Below are 22725 nucleotides of genomic sequence, written 5' to 3'. Positions count from 1 at the left end.
CGTTAGATTTAGCTGAAAATTTGATAGATATCTACAATGTAGATGCTAAATTTTATTTATGTAGATTTTTACTTTTTATAGTTATCTCGAGCAGATGGACTTTCTCTCAAAAGATTTTACTCAAAATTTGGGAGAAATCCACAAATAGAGTGCAAAGACCATATACCAATTTTCGTTTGTCTAGATAAAAATATTAGTGAGTTATCTTTATCACAGACACACATTTTGCATAAATTTGTGTTTCTTATTCCAGGAGGTGGAGATTCGTCAAAATCTCGAGTTCGAATTTTTTTGACGATTATAATATATTTTCTGCACCTCGAATACGATAAAATAAAAAGTAGCATTCTATTTGGGTATTAGCAGAAAAACCAATCTACTGTATTGTTTATTTACTCGTTTGTAATGCCTCTCTTTTTTTTATTACCTGCCATGTTGAGGCTCCTCACATGCTGAGTATCTTGATTTATATCAGCTATTATTCCTTTGGGGAAAATAGGGTGTGATACATTTTCCGGGCAATCAAACAATTCAAAAAGTGGTTCCCTCACAAACAAATTATATTTCGTACATACTGCAGTTGTTTTCTATTCAGCTGCGTACAAAAATATGAAAAAAACGCCGCTACTCGATAGCTCATAGAAAATGACGTTTTAAATATTCCTCATACGCGGACACAAAAATATTTATTTTTAAAAGCAAATATCATATGATAACAAATAGTTTCATACACTATTTAATGGGGAGAGTAACTGGATGATTAACAATCTGGTTCATATAAGTATCATTTAGCCGTGATTGAGAGATTCTTTGAGATTCATTTCTCAGTAGGCAACTGCTGAATTTCTTTAGACTTCCTAAACAGATGAAGAAATCTTTTGAAGAAAAAAATATTTATCCCAAAGTATTTTAGTGAACACTTCAGATCATATTTAAAGCAATATGAATTGGTTATATATCGGAAAAGCATCATGAGTAAATAATGTATACATTGAAGAGCCTTGAAACTAGGAGAGTGGCTCACTGGATTGGCAACCAGTGAATGATGACAAGAAGATCAAAAGATCAACGCTACTGACAGAGAAAATTCAATACTCAAATAAATTCTTGAGTCAATAGTAAAAGAATGTTTATTTTTAATTTTGTACTATGCTTATACTTATAATTTTCTATAATAAGTTATAAATTGTTGTTTTAATTTCCTGTATATTTAACTTTTTCAGTACAAGATAATTTAATGGAAACGAGTTGAAAAGATTCAATAGCTAATATATTTATTTATATTCTCTAAAAGAATAAGGAAATTTGATGATTTCCATGATAATCAATTTTATAACTATACAGCCAAGTATCATAAACTGTTCAAAGTTTGGCAATGTTTCCATTTTAATATTTACTTTCAAGGTTTTTCTCCAGAAAGGAGCATTGATTCTATGCTAATATTCAGGCTAATAATCTCCCATAATATGTTCAAATTGTTGTTTCAACTTCCTGTATTATTTGAAAATAAATGAGCATGCGCAAGTGTCGACTTAGTATAAATTCTGCTTAACCTCTGAACTAAATCAAGTTCCCTTATCTGAACTTCCACAATACGAAATTTTTTGACTTACAAGGGAATTCTACTAGTAGAATTTCATGATATGATTTATTGCAAATAGTATTCTAACGTTTTCTTTAAAAAATCTCACATAACGATATTTATACAATCAAATCATAGATTTCTGAATCAGGCCACGGGACCTTTAATTTATTCTTTAAAGAGAACTATTAAAATTTTGGGATTTCCTTGTTTTAAAAATTTAATCAAAATATCCACCCAAATAAAACAATCTGTACAGACTGAGATTTTGCCATTTTATGCTGAAATATTCTCTTCTGAAATATAAAATAGAATCAGAATTCTATAATCAAAATTTTCTCCCTCGAATACATTTCTTCAGTTTGATTATAATATGTTGTTTCTTCTTCAGAATTAAATATTGTCTTACCCTTATATAAGTTTTTATACAGATATTTATAAGTTGAAACTGAATACATATTTCTTGTGATATTTCTTATAATAATATTTATTAAATACTAAAAATCTTTATGATTAGTTTTTTAACAGAATTAAATTTTAAAATTTAAAATTCAGTAGCATTGATTTTGATTAATTGGCTTTCTGATATAATTTGTTATTTTTTATACAAGAATTAATTTTAATATCAGCTTGCAATTTTAATATCAGCTTGAGGAAAAAACAGTTATTAAGCTAATATATTTTAATTTCCTTTTATTACTAAATGTTGAGATTTTCATTACTCATATACTTCGTAATTGTTTCATAATTAAAAAAAATTATTATCATGTTAAAAACTCATAAATGGAATGGATCTCATTTTAAATTAACGTTATTACGTTTTAGTTAGAATTAACAAACCAGAGGGAGTGATCTTTCTCTTATATTCTCAAATAAATGTCTTATCCTTCTGTCCCGCATAAAGTTATGAATCTTGGGTAAGGCCACGAATGCCTTACATGGTATTGGCGAACAATAGATACAAAATATTGATCTTTGGCATGAATCTTTTTTTTTTTTTTTTTTTTTTTTTTACAAAATCTATGGTGAGAATATGTATTTTAGACATCTTTTTCCCGACCGTGTGAAATCAAAATTTGACACAAAACTGTAGCTGACATCACAAGATAACATACAGAATTTCATTGATTTAACCCTATAATGCATCGAGTAGCCGTTTAGCTACAAGTTTCTATTTCTATTTATAAGCTTCAAGTGGCTGTTTCAAAGGGCAAAAATGAGTATTCGGAAATTCTTTTTAAAATTCTTTTTGATAAATATTTGTAGAAAAGACCGATAGATGGCAATCGCGATAGTAGAATAATATTTAATTTCGAAGTTTGAGAAAATACCAAAATGTCTGTTTCATGAATAGTTCTATCATTAAAAATACTATTTAAATATTTTTCCTTTGCATTGCGAAAAATATACTGGTAAAAAGGGATACAATGTGATTTGTGTCAATAAGATATTATTTAATTCATAATGTAGCCATTTGACAAATTTAATTTTTTTTTTTTAAATTTCACCAAAAAATAATTTTAAAACTTTTTAAATATATTTCTTAAATTATATGCAATTATTCAAAACGCACATTTTTTTTTTTGTAAAAAAAAATAACAAGGCATGCCTTCTAGGGTTAAATCATTGCATTTATGATTTATTGCGTTTATATAAAAGCGAAAGTATAGAAAAATAGACGAGCAACCCTTTGACAGATTTAGTTCAAAATTCGATGAAAATATTCATTTTGGATGTTAAATTTGTGTACCAAATTTTTTTTATTTAGTTTTTTGCGTTTAGCAACTATTGAGTTTACTTGTACTCGAACGACTAGACAGACATTCTACCTCTGGCGTTGAAAATTTGATAAAAATCTACAAAGTTGATCTAAGGTTCATATAAGAAATTTCATCCGTCTAGCTGAAAACTTTTTTGCGTTATCGTGTTTACAGAGAGACATAATACAAAATATGTTTCTCGAACTCAGAGAGTTCTGAAATGTGGACATTCGTCAAAATCTCGTGTATTTTATATATTTGATGAATTTACTTTCAAATGATTTATTACTAAGTGCGTTGGTTTTTTTTTTTTTTTTTTTTTTTTTTTTTTTTTTTGCCATTGTAATAGTAACCTGTTATCTATCTCTTTTAAGACACTAATGAATAGGGTTTATACAAAAACCGACTTTTCGAAAAACTGATTTTCGAAATCAATATTTCCAAAAAAAAAAAACCCGGTTTCAGCCGGTTTTCGAATTTTTGTCCAAAAAAAAAATAGAACAGGGAAAAATATTTTATTTAATTTATATAAAATCACAAAAAAAGAAATCAATGTCAAAATCAAAATAGAAAAAAAAATTAAAAATTACATAAACATTTCACTTACACAAAATAACGAAAACTCAAACAAAAATTTCAAATACATTATTTTCACTAATTTTAATTTCTTCTAAGAAAATATAATTTTAAAAAACATAAAATATCCACTGAACGGTGGCTAAGTCTTGTTTTGGACACAATATTGCCTGAAATTGAAAATACTCGTTCACTAGCTACTGAGCTTAGTTTTATAGTTTTCATAGCATGAAATAACAAGTTTATCTAATCTAAGTTTTTAAATTAATCTTAAGTTTTTTGTTCTTTTATTCGTTGACTCAAATGATGAAAATTCAGCTTTCAGTGTCTTTGGGTTTTTAAGTTTTTCTTCAGGGTCCTCAAGAAACTTTTGAATTGATTTTTCCATGGCTTCTTTTAAAAAAGCATTACTCTGATGAATAGTTTCTTCGATTTGCTCTTCATCAGAATTGGTTTCCTCATAAGAATTCGGAAATATTCTACAGTATCTTTCCAGATAACTCAATAATTTCGGTTTTTGAACTAGAAATGTGCAAATACAGCAAAAGAGTTGCTAATTCTACTTCTTTCTTGAATTCGTTCTTCTAAAGCATATAATAATTTCAAACTTATTTCAGTGTTTAATTTTTTAGTTCATTTAACTGAAATTCAGATATACCTTTTCTGGTTAATAAATTGGTATCTCATCGCCTAAGCCTTCAGTTGCTAGACAAATCGGTCCCAACCAATAAAATTCAAAATATAGGTTTTTTTGTTTTTTTGAAGAAGAATATCCAGGCGTTCAGGGAAAACCGGTCCGTTTTCAAATGTGACAGATTTACTTTTAAAAACCGGTTTTTTAAAACCGGGTTGGAAAAACCGTCAAACTCTACTAATGAATTAAATTACACTTAAATTAAATGTTTCATTCTGCTGTCCAATTTTCATAATAAAAAATATTTAATATCATTACATATATAGAAGTTTTAAAAATCGTTTTTAGAAACAACGCTTGTGATACGAAAGCAAAATATAAGATCAATAATAAATTACTTGACTTATTATTTTTAATGATAAAAGCTTGATATTTCATCCAATCAAGTTGGGTTGAGTTTGTTCTTGTTTTTTGGCGCAAAAGCCACCTTTAACTATGCTGCGCCAAACTCATTCATCCAATCAAATTAGACTTTATAGATGATATATTCATTGCAATGAATGGAGCTCATGAATTCATCTTTTATATTGTATTCAGCGTAATTTTATGGCTACATTCTTGAGAAAAGCCTAAGAAATGTAAGCTTCTTTTTATAATATTGTATTTTAAAAAATAATGTCTCTGGTCTCAATATCTTGGGCGTTTTTCATCGTTGATAATCAATTTTCCAACTAGAACTGAAATATTAGCTTTCGCGAAACCTCCCGTCCTATTTCGAGTCGAATACATTAAGAAAATAAATGTAGAATTTTTTTCGGCCTTAATATATCAAAAAAATTCCCGTTTGAAGAGATGAAAGAATGGGGATCAAATCTTGAATGGGGATCAAAAAAAGTGCTTTGATCATTCTCTTTTTAAAGAAACGTGGGAAGATCTCTCCTCAAATTTCTTTTGACGAATGGTTTCAAGGGAAGGTTCAGTAGTTCTTTCTCTTCAAAGATTCTGACGCGTGTTTTCTTCCATATTTCATTCCTGATTTTACCATTAAATCTATGAACATCAAATGGAGAAAGAAGATAATACAGCTATCCAACTGGCGACAAGGAAAAGATATTTTCAATAAGAACATTAGTTAACTAAGTCTATGAATGAATAATAAAAATAATCCGTTTCGGAAAAGTTTGGTTGAGAATTCCGAAAATTGCAATGAAATCTGTTTATAATAATATTTTTATGATATGATCCATTTGATCCATTTCAAAAAAAGAAATTTAAAAAAAATAAGACCCATAAAATGTTATATAATATTGTTGCGATTTTTTAAGATATATATATAGAATCCTAATACTGCCGAAAACATTTTGAAAATTATTAAAACTATCGTTCTACTACCAAAAACGCACTGATGCTTTCATAGATATTATTTGATTGTTTGGAATAAAATAAAAGTTCATGAATTAAAAACAATGGGGGAAAAAACAAATTATTGGTTTTTTTCTTCAGTGGAAAAAGAATTTTTTTGAAGTTGCATTTTTTATTAGCTTTAAAAAAGAATGATTATTTTAATTAAAAAAATTGTTTTGATAGTATATTACGAAAGAAAATATTTTCTATTCCATTGATTAGTATATAAAAATATTTAAAAATAATAAATCGTCACAATAGTCAACACTATTCCAAATGCAAATTTTAGAAAAAAATTATTAAAAACAACTGATTAAATTCAACAACTGAAGTCATTGTTCAACTGCTTTTTTTCATCTTTTAATTAGTTTCCACAGATGATTCACTAATTTTTTTAAAAAAATGAGCCTATGCCTATCTTTTTTGATTGGTTATAAAAAGTGCAATTTAAAACGGCACAAAACAAATAAATAAAAATCATAATAATTCATACAAAGCAAATAGATAAAAATCATAATAATTCATACTAAGCAAATAGATAAAAATGTTAATAAACATACAATAAACGACCAAAACTTAATAATATCTTTACGAAAAAATCCTCATTTAAAAAAAATACCAGCATTAGAAATACAACAAATATTTTTTACTTAAAATATTTTTAACAATTAGTTATTTTAAATAATATTTTTAAATAATTTTTCTAAAAATTTAAAATTTTAAAATATTTAAAATATTTTTCGTTTAAACATTGGTTATCATTGTATTGCTGCATGATTTATTTTCAGTGCACTATACAGAAGATCACACGATTCCTACATATCAGAAGTAGGTACACGGTATTCATAAATTCGGGGACAGTAAAACTTTATAAGGTAAAATAAATTATAAGTATTTTATGTGAATAAAAAGGGCAAAAATAAAAAACAAACAAATATGATGTAAAAAATAAATATAGAGAATAGAGCAAGAAATACAAAAATGTGCAAGATACAAATAAAAAAACAATCTATAGTTTTTGGGAGTGATAATTAGAATAATCATACGAATTTCTTTACAGTTTCTTTTATGAAACTTCGGTAGAGTATCTGTTCATCATATGTTATAATACAATAATATGATTGGTTGTACATACGGATTTATCGTTTGACTACCAGTTGCCCTGTGGCATGAATTAAAAGAATAATGTTCCGGTAAGTATAAATGTCGTATGCTTATGAATGTTGCTCTTATTCTCTTTTTGTCAGATGAAGTTTCATACAATGACAATCAATATTTATACTTCGAAAGTTTCACATTTTATTTCATTTCATCTAATAAACTCTATTTTTTTTTATTCAGAGGAATTATTCTTAATATGTATACTTAAATTCTTCTCCATTACTTGAAATGTTAAAAGAAAAACGTATTTCTAATCGTACAGAATTTACATTCATTAGCAAAGAAAAATATAAATATAGACAATAGAACAACTAGCTTACTTTAGAAATTTTTGTTGCAAATATTTTTAAACAAATAAGGTAAGTGATTTAATTATTTTTTAATCATATGCTTGTATGATTAAACATAAATTATCTTTATACCCCATTATTAAAGTCATGTTGTTTCATGTTTGCAACTATAGAAGTTTGTAATAAATTTTTCAATGACTTCCTAAAAAGCTAGAGCTTTGAAATTTTGTACGCTTTAGTATTCCAGATGAAAATACACTATTTTAAAATTTTCAGTTAATCGATTGATTTAGTTAAATTTTGATTCCATACAACTAGCGTCATTTGGTAATGAATTTGGGAAGAAATTACTTTGAAGATTACTAATTATGTATAATAATAAATTAGAAATTAGAAGTCTAAAAAGATGATTTAAACTTTAAAAAATTATGCTTGCTGAAATCATAAATCAATGCACTTTTAAAAAACTATTTTTATTAAACTTATTTGATATTTTTTAATTATATTATTATAAGTTACTGCAATTGTTTGAAATGTATGTATCGTATGTAAAGAATTGTACGTATGAATTTACGTATGCTAAGACTATGGCTAAAGAAGGGCAGTAAGAACAGCAGAGCCCCATGGATAGCCGAAAGGAAGTACAAATCGAATTACTTATTTTTACGGAATGCTCTTTCCTTTTTCTTTGAAAGAGTGTGTATCTCCGGAATGTATTACAGGGAGAGGACCGCAAATGACTCGTATGTCGAATGACGCTTTCTTTTTGATCAAATGAATCTCAAAATTGCTAAATATTTTAAATTTTGGTCACAAGTTCACATATTGAATTTTATTTATTTAAGCGTTTGTCTTTTTGGGTTATTTGGTGTGAAGTTCGATACATATCTATAATTCTGATTATGAATCACACTCCAGTTTCCTTCATGTAACTCGATGTGTTTTTGAGTTACTATGCTCACATAAAAGGCACGGATAGAGGACTTCCCTTGCAGAAATTTGGTTCAAAATGTGACAGGAATCTCTGTTTCGCATTTCAAAATTATATACCAAATTTCATACGTCAACTCAGTAAGATTTTGAATTATCGAATTCACAAAAAACTGGCAGGCGTAATTTCCTTTTTTTTTTTTTTTTTATTCGGAGAAAGTTTTAACGAGGAAACTCATCGAAACCTCAAGGTTTAGTTGATTGTTTGGAATCAAGAATATTGGTATAACGATCATGTATTAAAATTCATCCATCTCCTAAGTAGCACATCCAGTTTTACAATATTATAGATTATTGTTCAATATTTTATCATTTAATATAATACAATATGATACAATATTGCGAATATTGTTTAATATCATAAAATATTGCATAATATATGTGTGCTACTAGGGTACTTCGTTGTGTTTTACAGCTATCGAGCTAACGTGCACAATAACAGTAAAATTATATGCGAAATACCATTTATCTTACTCCTTGCGATTTCGAGTTAATCTGTTCATATTAAACAGACAGATTTTACAGGCTTAGTTTAAATTTCATTTGTCTCACGAGATATATTTTGAATTATTGTATTTAAAAAACAGACACAACTCAAAATATGAATTTCACAGGGATTCACAATATCACAGGGAACTAAACATGGAAGTTCATGAGATCAAATTGTTTGGTAATTTCAGTACTTTTATTTATTATGCTTAATACACGCAAACATAAAAAGAGAGAAAGACTATTCTGGCCTTTCGAAAAATATTTCTATTAAGAGAATGAGTAATCCTCTTGTCCGTTATCCAATGGTTAGAATTTCATCAACGTAAGGACAAGTTTTAGCCATAAATAACAATTATTACCCAATGAATTTCTCAAAAGAGGACGTTAATATGAGGGCTCAACTACAAATTTGAAATACTAGATTTCTTCTATCAATTTATAAATTTTTTCTCGAAACACTAAACATATCATCAAAAACATTTATGATTTGAACACAGAATTCGAAAACTAAAGATTAAGTGAAGACCCTCCATCAGATCTATTTTAACGCTGTTTGAAAAAAAAATTGATATAAAACCAGTTTAATGATGAATGAATGCTGCGCGTTTGAAATTATTTTCTGAATGATGCACAGTTGAATGTGCACCCTAGAATGCATTAATTTATATATATATATGTGTGTGTGTGTGTGTGTGTGTGTGTGTGTGTGTGTGTGTGTGTGTGTGTGTGTGTGTGTGTGTGTGTGTGTGTGTGTGTGTGTGTGTGTGTGTGTGTGTGTGTGTGTGTGCTTTGAATAGCTACATATAATTAGGGGAAAATATTTTTTTTAAATTTTAAATTATTTTTTCGTGAAATTTAAACATATATATATATATATATATATATATAATGTGCCAAATAAACTAACTACAATAAAAATAAATGTACCTTTTTTTAATATATTTTTTATAATGGAAAAAAGAAAAATATTTTGATAATGTTTTTAATAGTAGAACTTTTCATACAATAGCTATATTGGTATTTTCCAAGTTTCCGGTTAAAATCTAATAGTAATACCGCTACTGCCATATATCGGCCATTTCTGCAAATGTTTATCAAAAAGCATTTAAAAAGGAATTTCGAAATACTCGTTATTGCCCTCTATAATTGTCTTGTGAAGCTTATAAATGGAAATAAAAACGTGTAGCCAAAAGGTAACAAAAAAAAAACGTAAAACATCCTTTGAATACATTATAGCGGTCGTCGTGAAAAATATTGGCAATTAATATCAATGATACTTTTATTAAAAGCTTTGGTTTCTTAAAATATATCTCTTTAGCTGCCTTTTAAATAAATATTTTATCCACAATAGGGCAAGGAAAGTAATGTAACATGTGAAATGGAATATTGGAGTAAATAAAAGTTTATTGATGCTTTATAGATTTTGCTGAAGTCATCATCCTTAAACCAAATGTCCCAACCTCTCCGGTAATTTTTCAGCTGTTTATTGTTTGGTGATATACTCTTCTATGAATAGCATCTAATCTCTCTACTAAAGATTTTCTTGCCTCGTCAGCGATTTGTAGCTAGAAGGGAATTTCTTTTAGTTGTTTATGTTGGAAATGCTCTAGGAGAAATTTGCTCTTTAAGGAAGAAATTCGGAAAATGGTATCTAAACAGCAGGCTATTGTCTTACATTTTCGTATTTTGAAGTATATAAACATTTCCTTGTAGCAAACTGGGATTTAAAAAATCAAGCAATTAGCTTATTAATAAACATTTGATCAGTCAAGATTAGGGATTGTAATACCGGGATACCGAACACCGGTATTTTGAGCCATTTGTGCAATTTTGTAATACCGGTATTCACAAGTTTAAATACCGTTTTTTCGATATTTACTAGAAATTTTTAAAATTTTCTCCACTATATGTTCAGGGATCGCCAACATAGCAAAATAGTATACGTTTTTGTTTTTATGTCTCCCTAACGGGCGAAATTAATTAGCTAATTAATGGCTTAATTAATTGCTTAAATCTAAATTAGCGAAACATGGAAAGAAGATATTGTATCCATAACGACTGATGGAGCAACTTTTATGAAAAAAGTTGGAAAGTTAATTGGTGCAATTCAGCAATTCTACTATGCACATGAAATTCAATTAGAAGTAATAGATGTATTATACCAAAAAATAAAGAACAGAACAATCCAAATACTGTGGATATAGAAACTTCGGATTCCAACTTTGGAGAGAGTAAGAGTGAGAGTTATATTGACAATGAAGATAATGACGATGTAATTGTTGAAGAAGATATTGCTAATGAGGATGAAATATTAACCCATCAAGAATTTCTTCCTATAATTTATAAAGTTCGAAAAATTGTTAAGATATTTAAACGTTCCCCTATAAAAAATTATATATTACTAAAATATATACTAACTGAAAATAAAACAGAATATATGTTAATATTAGATTCTAAAACACGTTGGAACAGTTTATTCCTAATGATGGAACAATTTTTGAAACTCAGAAATCCAATCCAAAAAGCAATAATCGAATTAAACCTGTAAATTAATTTTTCAGATAGTGATTTCGACTTAATATCCAGAACTATATAAGCTCTACTTCCAATAAAACTGACTATTGAGTCATTATGTCGGAGAGATTCTAATTTATTAACAGCTAATGCAACAATAAATTTCATGTTGCAGTCACTGAAGGAACAGCACATATCACTAGCTGAAGAATTATATATTACATTGAAAAATCGCACAGAAGAAAGGCATACCGAAATAAAAAATGTCTTATGGTATTTACATGATTATAATTTTAAAAATGAAAATGAAAAAGAAGAAAAGAAAATAACCAATTTAAATCTGATTAAGTTTAGAGTAAATTTTCTTACAATTTTTTACCCACAAACCTATCCACATTCAGAAGAATTCGGTTCAGTTATCGAAGATTATGATGACACTAATGTCGATAGTGAAAAGGAATTGTCTCTCGAACAAAAATTATAATTAGCGATAAATAAAAAAATTTCAACGTACCAAAATACAATACAGAAATCAGCTATATCCAAAACCATCCAACGAGAAATCGATTTATTTGAAGATTTAGAGGTAAATACTTGGAAAAAGTATATCGCGCATTGCTAACAATACCACCAAATAGCGTAGATGCCAAAAGAGCGTTTTCGACAGCTGTTAATTTTTACACAAAATTACTTTTGAGGCTTAATGACAGTACAATAGAGGCATTAGTTTTTTTTAAGATAACATTTCAAAACTTTTTAATAGTACTACAGACTGAATAGTGATATTCACAGTTTTTTTGTGATTTAAATAAATAAGATGTTCCTTTTTTTTTGTGATTCTTTATATACTGTTATAATTTATAAGTTACAAATTATTTTTTTGTGATATTTACACCCTCGAATAAAACTGGCAAATAAAACAAAGAAACACCTGTATTTTCTTTCTTTTTCTAAAATTTCTAATACCGGTGTTAAAACCGGCATCCCGGTATTAAGGTCTAAAAAATACCGAATACCGGTATTGAAATTTTAGTCTGATATTGCAATCCCTAGTCAAGATATTTTGATATTGAAGATGGTGTAATACCGGAAATACAAAACTACATTTATCCAAAGAATTTCTGTAATAGATCTGTCTGGATTTTTCTAATTTAAAAGCATGATACTAGATGACGTAAAACTGAAAACACTAAGTTATGTTTCACAGTAGGAATTTTTTAGTACTCTTTCTCTATCCAAAAGTGCAACTTTTTCCATATATCTTTAAATTTTATATAATATTGTACCAAATCCTATGTATATAATATTGTACCAAAGCCTATTTATCGCAACTTCTACTTAAGAAGCCATCCTTTAGAGACAAAGTTAGTTTTAAAAAAGCGTTTGATTTTGATTTTTAACATTAAATTTGATTACATCAAATCTGACAGTTTTTTTTTTTTTTTTTTTTTTTTTAGTATTTGTCATTTTCATGTTTATTATAGCTTTTATTTTTATTTGTCTGTTTAGTTGCGGCAAATCATTCATCATTTTACTAATTCCAATTTTATATATGGATTTCTTACGCAAGCCATTGCCACTTTCATATTTGTTTATATTATTTATTATTCTAATGAAACGTTGGGAAAGATGTCAATCCTATTTAATCTTCGATATCACTATAACTTTATATAAACTGCAAGATTTTTGTGCATTTTTATATATCACGTATTACACATTATCTTTTGTTTTATCAATGTGTTTCATATATGTACTACGTTTTTAATGCCTAGAATATATACAATATAATGGTTCTAATGTATTTTTCCTTTTATATATTACATAATTTTTTTAATTTCTGTTTCGGTAATTCATAAAGAGCAAACGTTTGCCGCACTCAGAGGTATTTCATTAATACATTGCCCATACTGCAAAATCAAGTTCCGCAAAGGTAACACTGGAACCAGCGGATCAGTCAAAATGACTGGTCGATTTGTGGTAGAATCTATATCTATGTCGATCTCTGGTAGTTCTCATGTTAATTTTCTGTAGAAAATGTCTTATAGTCCAAACTGAGAAAGTATGTGAATTTAAGCAAATTAAATTTTGTGAACAAAAGGGGGAAATAATCACCCACTGTGGGAACCATTAGGTTGCAATAGTTGAAGGCACTGCAAATTATTTGGATTCACTTGCTTCTCGTTCAGCACCCCTTATGAGGTAGAAAGGGAAAAGCAACATAATGAGTCATCTATGCGCTGTTCACGACTAACAGTTTTCTATTACCACAAAAGAAAATGTGCCGTTATATAATGCCAGTTACCACCAAGAAAAAAAATCACACTTCACATTAACATTGCATGGAAAAATATTTCTAATTCGTCTTTCAGAAATCTAATACTTCTAAAAATTTGTTCAGTCTATACAGAAATAATGTGTATACAGAAAAATTTAAAATGAGAATTCAATATTGAACTTTAATTTTAACAAATAAATCATCAGATGAATATTATAATTCATTTAAAATGTTCTCTTCGCAGAAGTCGCCTTTTTATTTCTTGTGTGCTTGCTTTTTTTTTTTTTTTTTTTTTTTAATGAGTGTCAAGTGTGCGAGCATTTTTCTGAATTAGCATACAGGCGGAAAAGCAACTAAATCAAAACTCGTTTGATGATTTTTTTAAAAAATTAACGGACATATAAGACTAGAAAATGTTAGTACTAATGAAAATTGACACATTACTGACAAAAGAATTTAAATAAGGGAAATCAAAATAAATTCTTTTCTGTATACAAATATTTGTCAGGACAGTTCCGAATTCATTGTGTTATCTAATGAAGTATCAATTGAAAATGACATATGCAATAACTTAAATTAAGGTTGACTGCAAAAATATGTTCTTTTACTTGAAAAATAAAAACTCTGAAAAACGCTGATGTACTTGGCATTTTTCATCGCTTTTGGAACTTAAATAGAAAATTAATTCTTATGTACTTCACCGAAAACTCTCTATTAACTGAGTGAAAATAATACTTTTTAATAAAACAGTATCAGTTTTTGGACGGTAATTAACTTTTTGAATTAATAAGTTTGTAATCTCAAATTTGGCTTAAAAATATGTCAGGTTTTTATAATGATTAACAGAAGGATTTCGAAAAAAAAAAAAAGTTAAATTTTAATGCTCTTACCACAACAGATGGCAAACATTCTTTGTTTCTTAACAAGGCTTATTAGAAACAACATCAAATTAAACTTTTAAAACTTTACATGTCTGTCTTAACATATTTAATTCATGTATTAGCTGATAAAAATTTAGATATTAATTTTTACAGCAATAACCATATCAATTTACTACTCAACATTTTATTTCTAAACAGATGAACTCGTTTAATGCTTTTTTATAAATTGAAATTGAAAATAAAAAAATCAATAAATTGCATTTATATATATTTTTATGTAAAAATACTACAGGCATTAAAAACAATATTTCTTTCAACTATACGGCTGCCTTACCAATTTAAAGAAATTATTCTTAGTACTATTATTGATTATTGACGTTAAATTTCTGGTGTTTTAAAATCTTTGTAAAGTCTGTATCTAAAAGACAAATAAACTAACAATAAGAAAGTCTAGAGCTCCTTATGTTTCTTTGCAAGCCGTAGTGTCTTTATACGCATCGTATATAAATATCTTTTTTTTGTGAAGAAAAGGAATAAGAAGGAAACACATGCATCTATGAAGTAAAATTTCGCATAAATTTTTTATCTGTTTATTAAAGATAGATAAGATATTAAATATCTTATAGATTTAAAGAAATAATTCTTATAATTATTACTGACATCGCATCTTTACATGCATCGTATATAAATATCTTTTTTATGAAGAAAAGGAATAAGAAGAAAGCACATGCATCTATCAAGGAAAATTTCCCATCAATTTTTTTATCTGTATAATAAAAATCGCACAAGAAAATTAACTGATGCTTGAGCCTTATTAAAAAATAGAGTTAATTTCCTTATCAATAATATGAAATAATTGTTAATGTGTTAACTATATAATAATCTGCAATGAATTAAAACAACGAAATTTTATTTATTTATTTTCGATTGGGCTGCCATAACAGGAGGCAACGAGTAAAAAAGCAACAATTCAACATCGCATAACAAGTTTGAAAACCTAGATTTGCAATTTCCTTGAAAATAACGATTAAATGTTTCCAGATTAAATTTAAATGGAATTCAAATATTCAAAAGGCAGTTTATTTTCTTTTCCTTAAGCAACAATGTTTCTAAACAGTGAAAATTAAAATGTGAAACAGAGTTAACAATCTAATTAGAAACATCTAGTTTCTGCTTCGTTTTCTCCTAAAAATACCGACGATATGGCATAATAGAATAAAACTGAAACGACAGGAAAGAAATTATATAATAATTAACGTTAAACATTTAAAAAAGTTTTATTTGTTCACAAATGCAAACCAGCACACAGATTCTTCACTAATAAAGATATTTGTTAAATAAATCAAGATAAATTTATTATTCTTTTTTCACGTTTTCTGAATAAGGAACATGGATTTACATAGATCAGATTTACTGTCACCAGAGAAACTTCACTCGCCTTTATCCTGTTTTCTAACAGAAGGATCTATATTAGTAACAGAACATTGATGCTGTTTTAATGGAACCAATTCATACGACGTCAAAGTCACACGACAAACATAATTGTATATGACGTCTAACATCTGACTATGCGTTGTCTTATGATGATCTGGAGCAAAAGGTACAATAAATTATAAAATTTAACTGGGTAAACACATTTGATGAATATCAAATGAACGTGATTAGTTTTCATTTTCCCTTGTTTTAAAGCTATGTGAGTTTATTTTGAATTATGGTTAGATGACGATGTCGATATGTAAGTCAACCCCTTTTCTTAAATTTTCAGTAGGAAGACGTTCTACATGCGACATATTTAACGCACATCAGGTCCTTATATATGACGATCTTTTGGGGAACTGAGGGTCGAATCCAAAACCCTGCAGTTTAGAAACCGAGACTCTGCCATAAGGCCACCGTACTCAAACACGAATGAATTGACTTCATTAGTTTAATTCGAAAATAACTTAAAATCCATAACGAATATGTTTTCTTAGTCTTCTCGCGCAAATAATATTTTCAAAGTTCCTAACCACCATTTAAATTGGATTTGTTTGATTTTGAGGGGAAAAAAGGCATGGTATTTTTTAAATTAGCATTTTATTTTCGAATATCATCTAATTCATCTGTATTATACGTTTATAGTAAATGAAAGTGATCTTATACAAATTTGTTCTTTATTATGCATTCTTTGCCCATGAGAAGGATCTAATTAAAAAAATTTTAATTAATTTCTAATTTTATAACATTCTATACGCTGTATCGTGGTTCCTTCATCATAACGAAATCTTTGTCCTTCCTGTTAGATGGATTCAATCAAATAATGAAGCAGATGGTAAATTTTTCAAAGCCTATAATTATTTATAATATTATTATAAATGTATAAAAATTTATTGCATTTAACAATTAAAACTTATAATTATTTATAACATCAGCAATATTTCTAACACTAATCCAGGGGCACTTAAATGTGATTTACTCCTAATTGAAAAATATTTTACACAGCTTATAATTACAAGGCTTAGTTCAACTTTTTATGAACTATTTTAAATCTTAAAACAGATGAATTCAAGATTTTTCGCATAAACATTGAGGAGCAATAGAAAGCATCAAAACTAATAATAGTCAAGAATGTACAACTATAAGCATATGCTAGTATAGTATATATATTAGATGCTAATAATAAAAGTTTTAAAAATCTAAGGGGTCAAATAGATATTTCTGTAGTAGATCTATGCATGCCATTTCATAAAAATGGTTAACAGTATAGCACATTTTATAAGTCAATCACATTCAGAAATTTACCTCGCTTTTTTCAGATATCAAAACGGTTTTGATGATAAGGTTGATTTCGGTCATATATTTTACATTACAAAGAAAGTTTTCATAACTGTTAAACGCAGATTTTTTGCATATTCTTAACATTTTATTTTTGCCACTCAGTGTTTAATCTAATTATTAAAAAGTCATTTTCAGCAATGAATATACAGTTTGATTCCCTTTTTTCTATTTAAAATGCAATTTTGTAACATCCAGTACAATATTTTTGAAGTATAAAATGCTTGCAAAGGTATTGAAATACAATAAATAATTTGTTCAAAAAGAAATTCATTAATTCTTCTGAAGTGAATATGATGAAATAAATACTTTATAATTATACATTTTCAATAAATAAAGTACATTAAAATATTTTTAAAATACTGTATTTAAAAAAATATTTAGAAAAAATCGCAGAGCGAACCAATTTAGGAAAAATATTATTTTTTAATAAATATTCAGAGAGATTTATCAGCTTTAAACTATCATATTAAATATTATAAACTGCAATTTCTTAACAATTTAAATTAGTAGGGAGTTTTGTATGATTATTTTGTTTTATTACATTTTTATGATTATATTGTTTTATTATCATGAAACTTTTCAACGTCTTTCGTTTAAAATTTTGAGAATTTCAATTAAGATTTCATAATTTTAAGTGAAAATAAATCATTTATATGTGAAATACTTTATAAAAATGTGTTATTCGTGAGATACAGAAAAATTAGTTTCGAATATGCTACATACACATATTTATAAAATGCATAATTACTTAATGTGCATTTGATTTTTTTCCAGAAGTATTGTATTATCAAAAACTTATTCAAGTGTTATTCAAAAAAAATTCCAATGAAATATTTTGTGAAAAAATGCTTTTTCAGTCAACATTCATATCAGCAAAGAATGCACAGAATACAAATATACTTAAACAATAATAAATAAATAATATGTACTTAAAATATACTTAAACAATAATAAATAAACAATAATAAATAATTTTTCATATACTAAAATTTAAACGGGAAATTAGTATTTAAGTAATATGAAGGAAGTATAGTATTTTCTGGAAAATATTTTTTATTGATAACAAGTTAAAACGTACGACAGTCTGAAATTTGGAATTCAATTTCCTTCACTTATCGTTCAAGTTTAATCGTAAAACGTATTATATAAAAAAATTAATTGCTAATTTTTCTATGTATTATGCCTTATCAAATAAAAAAAATAGCTTCAGATAAATAAAATTTCATCTAAGCATAGAATCAATCTAATATTGTAGAAAAAATATTCAACATAAATGGATTTTCAATCTTTTCACTCATCCAAAATATCCATAGAAATTTAATTCAGTGAAATGTCAAGAATAGAATACGGATAACAAATTTGCAATTTTTAAAAATATTTTTTAATTCATTTTTATAAAGAATTATATGTTTTTTCTTTTAACGAAGCTCATTTTGAACAAAAAATAATCATCGTTGCGAAGGCTTTTGATTTAAGGATCATGTTATAATAAAAATTCATTACATTCTCTCTTGTTTCTAATAAAAAAATGAATTGAAGTTTTCACAGAAAAACCACGAAACAAAATTTGAAATAAATTTCAACCTATATTATTATTGTATACTTGTTAATTTATTGTAAATAACAAGAAGTAAACTTTCAGTTACTTTTTAACTGTTTGTTAAATCCGATTTAAACGTTAAACGTCAATAAAATAAACGTGTTAGTTTATTATTTAATATTTTTACCCTCTGAGTTACTTTCTGTATTTTTAATAGATTATTCTATTAACTTAATATAGAAATTATTCAAATTCTAATGTACATGAGTATAATTTTCTCACTTACCAATTTTGATTTTCGCGGGTCAATTCCTTGATAAAACTTGCTGAATGTCTTCTAAAACACCTTATTCAATATTCGCCTTCATTATCATTCGTACCCTAACAAATTACAAAAATTCTACAACTATGATAAAGAAAGAAAAATTCTGCAGGAAAGTGTTCGAAGTTTTGCGGCCGAGAAAAGCGGCAATTTCTTAGAACGCCAGGACTTGTGGAGTTGAGGATCGTGCGGCAGGACTTTTTGTACCAGCTCAAAGTTGGAAGCGCCCCCTGGCGGTCCTAAACAGAAACGGATTGTGATAAGCAAAATACGAGGGTGGCTGTATTATGGGTCGATTTCTCAGGCCACCCGTAGTGAAGAAAAACAAAGGGGTCCGTAGATTACAAGACGTTTTGTTATTAGTGTTCCTTTCCACCACCTAGATTATAAATAGCTTTCGGTCTGGGTAAAAGCGCTTGTCCGAAAAACATTTCCCTGTCGTATCCTATCATTCGAAATCCCGGACTTTCCGGCAGGAGGAAAACTTCCCTCAGGCTTCCGATTTCTATCAGTCGCGCTCACTCTATCAACAAATCAGATTCTTCCTTTGAAGTCGCTCGCAAAGAAGAGTTTGAAAATAGGACTTTAAAGCTGTCTTTGCTGGCGGGCATCCTCCCTTCCAAGAAAACAGCTCTACTCGTAGGGAACTGAAAATTAAACTTTGGAAAGGAATTGAAAATTTGGAGAAACTTGATGTCAAAGAAACTAAAACATCTTCATATACGTTTGACATCTGCTCTTAACTAGCAAATTTGAGTGAGTGAGATTCGAATTATATTTTAACATTGATTCGAATTATTATATTATTTGGAAATCTTAAATAAAAACAAGTAATATATATAAAAAAAATTAAGTCAATTCCTACGTATTTCAACAAAGAAAAATTTTCTTTTAGTTACTTTTTATTAAATAATTATAATTAATATAAATATGTGTATACATATGACAGAATCACAATATTAAGTGCCAAAAGAGGAAGTGAATTTCCTTGCAATTGTCCATTTTCCTTTCTATATATGGTGTTAGACTATTATTTTTGTTTGTTACTATTTATTCGCTTTCTATTTGTTTTCTTTTCTAATTTATGAAGCTGATGGTGGTCTATAATTTCTCATTCTATCCATCTCTTGTAATACTTCATTATTGCAATGAATCTTTCCAGTGAGTTTCGAGCAGTCCAGTTCTTCAATTAATAGTGAAATCAATTATATTCTTATATATTATTCTTATATCATTTTCTCCCATATAAAACTAATTAATTAAATTTAATTAATGAATTAATATTTGAAAAAATTGTATTAACATCAAGTGTTATCCACTACAAGTTTTAAAAAATATATTTGAACTTGAGTGGATGAATGAAAAGTATTTTATTAACGATTGAAAATTTGAACAAGACATATGAATATATATAGGGAGAGTGTGAACTTATAGTAGGAATTGAACAAATAAGTGGATCTTTTAATTTTCAAGAAAAAAGAGAACAATGTGTAAAATGAAAATTAGATGTCTGTGAAATGGAATCAAAAAGTAAGAAAAAAAACTTGCTGAAAAAGAAATTAAGTTGTATTAAATGTTAGAATGAAAAGCAGGTTCAAAGAATTTCTTGTAAGGCATCCTCCCTTCGAAGAAAACACTTCTACTCGTAGGAAACTGAAAATTAAATTTTGGAAAGGAATCGAAAATTTGAAAAAAACTTGATGACAAAGAAACTAAAGCATCTTCATGTGAAAGTACGTTTGACTTCTGCTCTTAACAAGCGGACTTGAGTGGGTGAGATCCGGATTATATTTAAACATTTATTTGAATTATTATATTATTTGGAAATATATATATATATATATATATATATATATATATATATATATATATATATATATATATATATATGTTAAGGTCAGTCTGAATATTCGCTTATTATTAATATTTACCGGTCACTGTTAATAATAACCAAATAAACCGGTTAAGGTGAATAATTTATGAGTATTTATCACATTAGCCTGTTATTATTAATAATAACTAATGAAATTTGGTGAATGTCAGTTTTTCGAGCTTTTTTTATGTATTGGCAACAGCTAGACAATATCAGTTGATTGTTTATTTTACAAGCTAGGCCCCGATTCTTTCGTTGTCAGTTTTTGGCGTTTATATTTAACAGTTATTACTTTTCACAATTTTCAGCCCCCCCCCCCCGATATCTTCGTTGGATTTCTGCACCTCTATACCACAGACTTTTAAAATACAGAGACCTTGGTACCTTCGGAAAAAATTAGAGAGAACATTGATTGATCTCCCTCCTAAAAAATTATAATCTACTATATCCGCCATTAAATCCATTTGTTTTTTTTAATGCTTCAAAATATCTTTTATTTTCCTTCAACTGATAGATACTGGCTTTGTTCAATGACTAATCACCCCCCCCTAAAAAAAGACGAGACTAATTAATTATGAAATAAAGAAAAGGAAGTTAAAAAAATATCATAGAAAAACTTCATAGTAAATTTAAAAAGCATATACAGAGAGGTACACCCGTATGCCAATCCTATATAAACCGTTTAATCACATTGACCAAATTTCATTGGGAATTATTAATAATAACAGGTTAAAGTGAAGAATTGGTGATATTTCTCACTTTGACCAAAAGAAGCGATTATTATTAATAATGACCTGTTAGTATTAATAATAACCGATTATTCAACACACCATTGGCCGCAACGTGTATATTCTAAATAAAAACAAGTTAGAGGATCTTTTAAGTTTCAAGACGAAAAAAAAAGAACAATGTGTAAAATGAAAATTAATTGCCTGAAATAGAATCAAAGAGTAAGAAAAAAACTTTCTGAAAAGGAAATTAAGGTATATTAAAATGTTAGTATGAAAAGCAGGTTAAAAAGAATTTGTTAATTAACTTTTACTCGGCACTCGGCAAGCAAATAGAACATTTGAAATTCGAACCTTACTTAAAATTGATTCAAATTGTTTATAATCGGAAAAATGATAGAAGAAAGGGTGTATTACAATAAAAATTCTTAAATTCTGTATTTCAAGACAGGATTTTTATAATTGAACAATCTAGATTTTAAAACATAATTTTTCTTCGAATTTGCAATGCTTTCGAAGTTTTATTTGTAAATTAATTATTGTAACAACCCTAACCATTATGTTAATGTTAATCATTTATAACATTTTAAAATATGTTAATTTTGAAATGTTATAAATTTTGGATGAATAAAAGTTAACTCTAAAACCCAAATTTCTTAAATAATTAGAAATAAAAAGAAGAGAAAAACTGAATAAAAGTTTTAACTCACTTTCATTCATTGTTTAGAATTCTTTTCAAATAATTCGATAATACCACAACGAATAACTTTCGTGTATGGAAAGACTAGAGTTTCAATTAGAAAAATATGAATTAGAAGTCACTAAATTTAAGTATTTTAAGAGTTTAAAAAAAAAGACAAGATTCAAGAGAATCTCTAAATTTAAA

General features: G+C 27.3%; 1 protein-coding gene across 2 annotated transcripts in view; it reads right to left on the bottom strand.

Annotated features, from left to right (window-relative positions):
* The window catches only part of LOC129960695 (neuropeptide CCHamide-1 receptor-like), a 277351-nt gene extending 257958 nt beyond the window's left edge, over nt 1–19393 (bottom strand). For both annotated transcript variants that reach the window (XM_056074259.1, XM_056074260.1), the window contains exon 1: nt 19203–19393. The gene's annotated coding sequence lies outside the window, so the exon portion shown is untranslated. The remainder of the gene's footprint in view (nt 1–19202) is intronic.
* Between the last annotated feature and the right edge of the window lie 3332 nt (nt 19394–22725).

This window comes from Argiope bruennichi, chromosome X2 (assembly GCF_947563725.1).
Source record: "Argiope bruennichi chromosome X2, qqArgBrue1.1, whole genome shotgun sequence".
Lineage (NCBI taxonomy): Eukaryota > Metazoa > Arthropoda > Arachnida > Araneae > Araneidae > Argiope > Argiope bruennichi.
The sequence above is the reverse complement of the archived record's forward strand: the minus strand, read 5'-3'. Positions and strand labels throughout refer to the sequence as shown.